The sequence below is a fragment of the Nymphaea colorata genome, chromosome 7, assembly GCF_008831285.2.
Source record: "Nymphaea colorata isolate Beijing-Zhang1983 chromosome 7, ASM883128v2, whole genome shotgun sequence".
NCBI classification, from domain to species: domain Eukaryota; kingdom Viridiplantae; phylum Streptophyta; class Magnoliopsida; order Nymphaeales; family Nymphaeaceae; genus Nymphaea; species Nymphaea colorata.
This window is the reverse complement of record NC_045144.1, coordinates 21,847,943-21,858,341: the sequence shown is the minus strand read 5'-3', so window position 1 is coordinate 21,858,341 and position 10,399 is coordinate 21,847,943. Positions and strand designations below refer to the sequence as shown.

Below are 10,399 nucleotides of genomic sequence, written 5' to 3'. Positions count from 1 at the left end.
AAGCTGTTTTTTTTGCCGGATTTCATAGTTCCTTGTAGACCCCAAATTGAGAGCCCTGAATCGGACTTAGTTTTTGCTGTTTTCGATAACCTGCTGATCGGAACTACTACCTTGTGGAATATAGACAACTTATTGACTAAAATTGAGAAAGCTTCTAGCCGCCAGCCAAATATTTGAGAGAATGAAAAAGAAATTAAGGTAAGAGGGGATGAAGTATTTGTAGAATATATACATATATAAAACAAATTCAACTAAAATAACTAAGCACAACATCGGTGCATTTATTTCGATTGCACAAGTACACAAAGAGGATGGACGGAAACACTGGTTCTGGTTCTTGCGGGCAACAAGAACTAGGAAGTACAGACCCTGCATGCATGCTGTCCTAGCAGACAATAAGCATGCTTGCTTTATTATTTAGACATGCTTGCTTTATTATTTAGATATACCACAAGTTACTACTATCAGCATGACCAACATGATAACATATCAGCGACGAGAAGGTTTCAGTATGCTAGCGACACCGTGAGCATTCACGAGTGCACCATACTCATTAAGACTACAGCAACCATGATAGCCGCAGCATATGTAACTTGATCGGCAGCACCAGTCGTTTGGGCAGCAGGAGTAACCAGAGGGGCAGCATCGACCACTGCCGCAAGAGGATCCACAAACATCGCCTGTTGCATTCTTTTCATCTGCATCCATAGCCATAATGTTCAGGAAATTAAGTGTTTAGCCAACCAATTAATTGAATGCTTGTCTAGCTAGATGCACAAATGTCACAATGTTGCGTATGTATAGGTCACATCGACACTCAAGCTGCCAAGCAGGTGGTCTGGTTAGTAGACTACTATGCTTTTTGGATCGGTTGATATTTTTTAGCCTAGTTACTGGCGAAGAACCAAGGGTCCCTCCTCCCTCAGCTCCCAAGCAGCATTAGTGACTACCCGAATGCATGTCAAACACCACTACTACAAGATTAACAACCACAAATTAAATCTGTCCTGGATCGATCGTTGGCTGCGTCCTGCTAAGCAACTCGGTTGTGAAGTTGCCTGTTTGACAGAAAAAGTATTGCATGATCACCTAGCAGGATGACATCGTTTGGAGGGAAGTAACGAAAGACCAGCTAGAAACGAAAACATACCCTGTTTTTCAACAACACTACGTGCAAAAGCCACAGAGAGCAGCAAGAGAAGGGCAAGAAAGAGGACGGGAAAGGAAACTTGCTTCATTGTGGATAGCCCACTAGTTAGAGTGAATACCAACTAATGGTGGATGACTGGATGAGTGCAGAATGGCATCCTCTCAACGATCTATTTATAGGATTCACATGGTCGGACTGAGTCAAGAGGTCTACCTTACTAGAAAGAGAGAAAATTTAGCTGTCTTTAACTACTAGATCTACAGCCTTAATCCTTTTACTATCACAATTCCCATAGCAGTAAGCTTCTTAGTAGTGAGTACTCGACCACCAGCACCACCCATCTCATTATTTTTCCTTTCACTCTCACTCTCACTCTCTCTCTCTCTCGATATCGACCACCCATCTCCCTTGACGAGGACAAGACCCCACCATCATTGGCCTTTCTCATCGCCTCTCTTTATATATACACACACACGCACTCTCTCCATACACACACATATACGTACACACTCTGCTCACTTGCAAGAACCGTCTGATCCTTTGTAATGGAAAGTTGAAAGACAAACATTGAGAAAAAAGTAATGTTCATTATGTAATATTTAGCATTCTAAAACGGAAAATATCATGAGAACCTTAAATACAGTTAAGTCATTTCTTCAAGCGTGCCAAATTATCAAAGTTGTGAGCACGTATGTTGTTGTTGTGAGCAAGATGCACGTGTTCTGTTACCACTGTTTGTTAATGAAGGCTCACCCTTTCTTCTATGCTGACACCAAATATTGTGCAAGAAAGCAAGTGCACAAACCTATACACAATTATTTGTTTCCCTTAAAATTATATTCGAAGTGAATAGTTGGACTTGTTTTATGTACTGGGTCTTATGTTGGTTTTAGTGACAAAATATTTTAAAGAAATATTGGTTAAAAATCTGTGTGATCCTAATTATTTCCTCCCTTTTCTTTCCTTTTCTAAAATTAATATTGCTGGTGGGCAGTCTGTCTTTCTATTTAGCCATTTCTATTAGGCGCTTAATGAACAAATACTGTTCTAGATAGATAGATAATGTATGTTTGTGTAGCTAGTTTTTGGCCACCGTCAGTGGGAAAAGACATTTTAACAAAGCTTTCAGCAACCGATTGGTACTTAGGACGAGCTTCGTGATGTCGGGTGTCAGACTAACCCAGTCCTGCATAGCCAACAATCCTGCCTGCCCAAGTGGTGGGCTTGTGTGTACCTTTCCACACAAACCCACCTACATTTATTTGCATATTACTCATTTCTTACAGCCCAATTTTTTTATTTATTTATGCATTGGCATCGGCTGATTCTTTTCACGGTTTTGCGCATGCAAGAAATTTCTGCTCCGACCTTGTGCTCAGTGCAAGTAACTTGTAGAACTTAAGTATTTTGATCATCTTATACATATATCATGTGCTATATCTTCAATACATTCTTATTTACAAAGCCAACATCTCAAGCTACGGCTTTGATGAATAAAAATTTTAGATTGAATCAGGATTCGACGAAAAATTTCATGAGTTCTCAATCAAAAGGTTCACACTAAACTTCTAGTTTCCCAAAATCGTTAAACGAATTACTTGGGCGTGCCATAATGAATTAATGATGATGATGGATGGATACCGAACATGGTGCTAGTGGCAGATTTCGTTCAATGTATTCCTCCCCACTCTCTTGGTCTGAGATGGTTGGCATTAGTTCTGCATATATATATATATATATGTATATAGCTCCAGCGGTGGTGGTCACTATCTCCAGTTAATTATTCAGTACGAAGCTTGCAGCAGCTATTTGTGATGTAGGGCGTTCCAGCATGACGTTCTCTGATGCAGGCATGTCCATCGACGGACGGCGGTGTTAGATCATTCTTAGTCGTCTAGTCCATGATGCAAGCTTCATCTACGTAATGGAGCTGACATATTCTACCTCATAGATGAGATGATGTACATGGTCCACTGGCACTGTACCATGATCATTAATGGGGTGGGGTTGTTCATGTATCCGGTCTCCCATTGGACCACTGGCATTAGAGATTATTTTTCCAATTTAGATCACATATCCTACCGGGACGTTTCAAAAGAAATCAGACATGAAACAAAAAAGTTTGATATCGAATTCAAATTTAAGGAATAACATCAGATTCAGATTTAGGTTTATCTGATCACATTCAGATCCAATTTAGTTTTAAGTATCTTACATCTATCCAATGTCCATATATTTTGAAAATTGTATTTACGCGTTAATTTTGGTTTGTAAGTCATAATTTGGATTCATATGTGAATCTAACAGCCCTATTCAGATTGGGTTCTTAATGTGAATTTCCAACTGCCCTTTAGAGTTCATTTGACATCAAGGACATAGAAATATGTCATAAAGATTGGGCTAGATTCATGGGATACTAGTCGTGCTGTCAAACTGCCCTTCAAGTGAATAGGAGTACTCCATTTCATCTCCGACTTTTGGCTGACAATTTTGTTTTCAACCTTACCCAATTTACTATGTCTTAGATGACAATTTCGTGAACTTTTTATGGAACAACAAATGGTGATTGAATTTATATTGATTTCAATATTTTAAATTTTCAAAAATTGATTTTAATAACCATACAAAAATATTTAGGTGCTTATCTACCAATATGCAGAGATTAGGCACGTTTGATTGCTAGGATTGTGTTCCCTAGTGTACAATCCCCAAGGTATACTTTGGATTTAAAATCAAAAGAAGAGAAAATCAGTTGGGACTTTCTAGTTCCCCCAGTTTCAAGTAGTAGGACATGTTCATCTCGCATAACTTATTTTTACTTTCACGTGTGTAATAATCAATTATTATGGCAATTAAGCAGATCCCGAGTAGTATGGCAGAGAAGGGTGGTCCTTTCTTCAGCTTTCACAAGAAGAAAAGGATGTTGAAAGAGACATGCTGCAGAAATGGTGATACCTGTTTGGCATGGCTCCTGCCGGCCGCCTACACAAGAGTGAGAATGGACTCACAAGAAGATGCAAATGCAGAATGAAAATAGCTAGAACGGACATAACACGAAACAAACACCAAACAGAAACACCCAACAGAATGAACATGAGGTTTTGTTCCTAAGCTCATCAAACAATGGACAAAAACGGTCTTGTCCACTAGAAGATGACCGGCACATCATGCCTATCCTGTACCAAAGAACCTCATGTATATGAGTTCGAGTACTCGATTTGGTGGAAGGCAGTTATATAATATTGAAACTGATGTTTCTAACCGATAAAAATGATTTCCTGTCCAGTAAATTGCAAGTGACAAGGACCGTACGTGACAACCCAATCTCCAGCTTCGTGACAACCCAATCTCCAGCTTTTGGACCTAGTGGGCCTATTTTGTCACAATAGGAGATACAATTTTCTGGCGAAGGGATATCCATATATAATTTCACGGCCTTCTCCCACGTGGAATGTCGATTCCCATTGAAAATAACATTTTCGGTAGAAACTTATTCTCCTCCAAAGAACTTGACAAAATTTCAGCCACTAGCTTTTTTATGTTTTAGGTCTAATAAGATGGAGCTGTGAATTGATTCAGATGGGGCCCAGATCTAATGTCATATAATATATAGAAAGTGATATTTCGAACCAATATCTTAATTCATTAAATTGCAAGCAACAGGGAGGTTGACATCGCGGTCTTTGGGTTTTGGTATCATTGGCTCCAAGTCTTCATGGATTAGGACCTCTAGGACCTCCTGACTTCTTTCACATGGTGGGACATGAATTCCTTTTCAAGGGAAAATATATAATTTTATATGGCCTTTTTTCACATCGAATGGTGTTCACCAAATATGAAAACAACATTATCTGTGGACCAAAAGATTTTTCCCCATGCATTAGTGTCTGTGTCATATTTTCCTTTTAAGAATGCTAAAAGGCATAATAATCAAGACATTATTTTTCTGGCGCTGATCATCACAGATATGCTTTTTGCGCACTGGAGTCCTGTCAATACTCCTCAGCAGCACTTCTACTAAACTTATTCTACGTTTTAGAAGCTAGTCCATAATAGTTTTACCGACACTATTCGACAATCCTTTTGAGTTCTCAATCCTGAGTTGGTGAGTTTGTGATATTGTTAGATTGGAAGGGGTTTTTTTTTAATCATGTACAAAATGTAATCAATAGGATGTTATCATTTCAAAATTGTAATTGTATGATCATTATTTTTGTGTTATCAGCAATTCTCATTCTCTCTGACAATATATATACACATATATATATATATATATATATATATATATACATATATATATATATATATATATAACTCACTACATACTAAAAAAATTGTTGCTAAAAAGTAACAGCGGTAGCTACAAGTTTTTAGTCTGAGTTGTTTCTGGCACAGTTTATAACATCTGTGGCAAAGGATTGAAACCATGCCTAAAGACTTTTAACTACAATTTTCTAAGTCTTCAGCAACGATAAAACCATCGCTAAAAACAGTTTTCTTAGTGACGGCACTTTTTTCATGCTACTGAACTGTCCTTTTTCTTGCAGTGATTGATCTCGTTAATTATATGGATCTCCAGTATTAATTTTGCACAAAGTGTGCATGCTCGCAAAGATTGATATAAATCGGGCGATCTAAAGCCGAGGTAATTCTTCTTGTTTGCTTTTTTTTAGTTGAAACAAAACCCAAAAGCTGAATGCAGATAAAATTGATTGTGGGACTCAACTCAATGAGTGGGACCAAAAAAAAAAGGCCTTCCCTGACAGGACAAATGCGTAAAAGGGTAAAAAAAAAAAAAACCCAAATGAAAATTTTACTCTCGAGAAAAGGAGGAATACCAATAACTAAAAACAACAGCAGATTATGCCCGAAGGGTCTTTTACACCATCTGTTAGAATGGATCGATGATATAACCCAACATTCATGTTGCTTACGTGACACAACACATTAAAAAGTTTAGTCTCACATTTTAAGATTGCAATGAATCCTAAGGGACCTATGAGGGAGTCAGCTAAATGAATGGTTGTCAACATTCCTCACCTTTCTGAATTGAAACTGAAGCTGTTAGTAGGTGAATTGTGATCTGCCAAACCATTTCGGTGTAAGAATAGAGCAGGTTGTTATATCCCTTTTTACAAATGAAAAGAGTTGTGGGAAAGTTAAATGAAGACAAAGATCAGCAACATTGAGCTGGTATTTTCATCTAAGAAATATAGCCCAAGGATCCCAGAGTGAAGAAGATTGGACGACCATTTCAGGAGGAGAGGAAGGTCCTTCACCCAAGAAAATTGGTGATGTCCAAACCTTTCCTTGAAGGATGGTAATAGTAGGTTTTTTTTTCTTCTTTTTTCCACTGTGGAAGATCTGTTCCATGTGAACGTCTTACTGGTGAGGCTGATTTTTTCTTTTTCAATTGAAGCAAGTAGGATAAGAACTGGCACAGAGTAAGTAGGAGTAAAGAAATAACAATTGATAAGAAGACAGATTGAGGATTAAGATAAGCTCTCCAATTAAGCATGGAATTAATCAAGAATCAAAGCCAGAAACTAATTAATAAGAACGAGTTGGGGTTGACCAGCAGAGTCGGGGATACTTAAAGAGGCGAGCTTCAGTATTACAAATCTCAAACCCCATCCTCTCTAGATGGACATTTAGATAGATCTTTCTGAGTCTCATGTCACCCCTATAAACAGATAATGTGCGAGATGCTATGCTGCACCCATCCTGTGAGTATTTCTCCATCAGTTAGCATCCGCAATGAAGCTAATTTCCCTATCCTCTTTCTTGCCGTTTTCTTGCTGTTCTCTCTGACTTTTGCACGTAAACTAGATGACAGTAAAAGTATGTCTCACTGATCTCTGTTCTTCCTTCACTTCTCTTTCCTTCCAAAACCATCAGCCCACCAAGAGTAGATCATGTCACCCTGTGCGTATGCTCTTGATGTCGACCAGGCAACGACACCGCAAGTTGCTCGATGTAGAGAGTATAGATTTGTGGTTGTTTCCTAGTGGTATTTGATATTTGGGGTCTTACCAGCTGATGATGAGGACATTCTGAGTCTTGTATAGGCAATATAAATGTAAGCAAAACAATCACGTTTATCCAGCAGGCTACACCGGTAGAGACCACCAAAACTCACGCCAGTCACTGGCACGATTTGCAGGGCAATAAAATCATGAGCACCATTTCTTTGTTTCGTGTTTTGAAGGGTGCTACACTACATAGCACTATTGTTGGGTACTTCTCTGGCACTACACTAGTCAAATCGCCATCGAAAGAAGTATCGGCGCCCGGAGCCCTAAGCTAGCGCTTACTTCATTTGTCCTGGTGAGGTAATTGCAATGAAATAGCGGCTAGCCAGAAATTCTTTTCTGGGGTCATTAATACACTATAAGTCAATTTCAAAACTCTTCAACAAATTTTAAATCCATCAAACTAAGTAGAAGAATATTGAGGGCGCACCATTAATTAGACAAGTATGGGTTCATGTACAGAACCACTCACACAAGTCCAACCATTAGAACAATATGAACTCTTTAGAGGGTGTTTGACAACAAGAACATTTTGTTATTGTCTGATGAAACTGCGTCAAAAAATGAGGCACATTCATGGAACACCATTACAACTGTTCCATGATCTGCTCTAGAACTTGGATTTAAATTTGAATCTTGGTCAAAATTTAGATTTTGGATTTAAATCTTGCATTTAGACTCAGATATGAGCCTAGTAATCCGTTTGGATCGAGTGGTCGTGAATCAGACTTGGGAATAGATATAAAAGTCTGTCTTGGGTCTAGGGTTGAGATTTGAATTTGAGTACCAGTTTAGAAGTCCGTTTTGAGCTGAGCTTAGGGTTGGGGTCCCATGGGTGAAATAACAGATGAGGTTTCATGGTCTGCACTGAAGCACGAAGGTGGGACCTGAGGCATGGAACTAGAGTCGGATACATGACAGGTCTGGTTTTGCTTATCCTCTGCTGGAGGAGCATGCACCCAGGGGTGGATTTCCTGGTTGTTGTTGTTGTTGTTATCAAGAACCAGTATTTACGTCTTTCATGTGCAATGAAATAAATATGCTTTATGTTTAATTATATTTTCAATTTAATCTGAATGATCAAATGATCTCTTTGAAATCGATGGTTCAGTTGATTCCAAATAAGTCAAATATTGAGATACTGGAAAGCAAGTGCCCCAATATACTTGAAATGACTATTCTACTCTTATTGAAAAATAAATTCATGGAAAAGCAGAAATTTCAGGAACCACATTTTCAAAGTCGAGTTGACACCGCATTTATAAGAGGTAAAATTCAACAGTATAAATTATGTTCTTTCATAGGTTTATGATAAGGCATTTCATCACCAAAGCTCACAAAAAGTGACGGTAAGAAATAAAAGTAGTAAAATTATAACCCATCTTCTGAAAATTTATGTAATAAGGTGGGTTGATTTAAAAAATATTAGTAAAAGGGTGTAAATACCCCATATGTGTGATACTCTTCATTTTTCATTGTTTTCTCTGTCTCTTCTCACGACTTCTTTTCGAGATTTCCACGGCCCTTTTCAGATATTCAGCCTCAATGGCAGAGTTAAAAGTTTTGGGGGAGGGACACTACTAAGATTCTCATACCTTAAGGACCACTAAACGAAGAATTAACGACTTCCACATGAAAATAAGGAATGATTGTGTAAAATTGTGCGGCTGGTGTAGGCAACTACCCTTGCCAGGCAATATATAGCTCCCCAAGGGTCCAACCTCTAGCACCATTCCAACCACCGGCTGACCCCAAAAACAAAACACTTATAACCTGGAGATAATCTTGCAATCGAGTTACCAATACGAAGTGTAACTCCATTTTGGCTAAAGCCCTAGCAGAAAGAACATGCTAGACTGGTAGCCTAACAGCCTACTCACATCTCATGTGAAATGGATACATTGGACGATATAAGGATGGACAGGACATAACACATTCTATTGTTGCTGTTCAGCAAAACTGCTTCAAAATTTGCGGTAAATTCATGAAACCATGGAATACTATGTTTTATGAATCTACCCCAAATTTTAGAACAGAATCCCCAATGGGTGCCAAACAGCCCCAATGGGCCTGACCTCAGTACCATTGAATGGGATAGGCAACGGTATCCCTTTGGTTAGCTCCTTTTCACATGTATCATCTCCCATTTTTTATGGAGATCTAAATTTTTTTGGGGTACATTTATCTCCTTTTTTGTTGAATAAAGAGGGGGTTCTTCCCCCAGCAGCCTTTTAGCAGGATACCGTATAAAACTGAAAAAGCATATGTTTCTCACTCTCGTTTAAAACCTAACCTGATTTTTCTTTCTAAAACCAAATTTAATTTTCCACTCAACGGATTTGGTGGGTGTGTAGAGAGAGAGAGAGAGAGAAAAGACCATCGGAGGAAGAAGGGGAGAAGAAAAAAAGAAGAAGAAGAAGAAGATAACAACCCTTGTGGTGGTAGGAGGGTCACGGTGAAAGTGAAGAAAAGAATAATGCAGCAAGTTTCGTGTGCATGTAGGTGCATCAAGAGGAAGAAAAGGAGAGAAGGAAGAAAGAAGAATAAATAGAGAAGAAAGGTAGGTGCCTTTTGGAGCCATCTTTTCTTAGCTGCTCTTATTTGATTTTGTCTCTTGTTGTTATTGGGTCATATATCTGTTCATCAAAGTAGTATTGAATGTGTTGTTTTTGGTTTGGAAGAGAATGGGATTTATTTCTTGTACTGCATGCGAAAGTGACGATTTGCTTGCATCTGGCAAGACTAGTGGTTGCATACATTGGGCAAGTTTTACATGAATCGAGCAAGGTTTCCACGCATCATGCAAAATTGCAAATGCCTCTATCAATAGTTTTGCATGTTTCTCAATAACTTCACATTGTAAGGTATATATGTGATTCTATATCTTTTACAGCTTGAGGTGTTCTTTTATCTACTTGCTTTCTTGCACTATAAATTGGTGCAATATATAAGAAAGTGTAAACCTTGATTAACAAACTGTGGTACTTCTTGCTCACAACAACAACATACGTGTCGACACCTTTGATAATTGACACGACAGTAGAAATAAGTTAATGGTTTCAAGGTTCTTATTCAAGTAGATATTTTATTGAGATGACTAAATTTAAAAAACATGCACGGGTGGGGTTTATACCTCAAGCCAGCTCTGTAATATAGAAAATGATCTTTCTAGCTGATGAAAACGATTTTCTATCCAATAAATTGCAAGTGGCATTGT

At 38.3% G+C, this 10,399-nt stretch overlaps 1 long non-coding RNA gene across 1 annotated transcript; it reads right to left on the bottom strand.

Annotated features, from left to right (window-relative positions):
• Positions 1–252: 252 nt before the first annotated feature.
• LOC116257921 (uncharacterized) lies at positions 253–1,517 on the bottom strand. Its single transcript, XR_004173504.2, has 2 exons — positions 1,151–1,517; positions 253–698 (listed from the first exon to the last, which is right to left on the bottom strand). It is a non-coding gene; the product is annotated as an uncharacterized LOC116257921 (long non-coding RNA).
• Between the last annotated feature and the right edge of the window lie 8,882 nt (positions 1,518–10,399).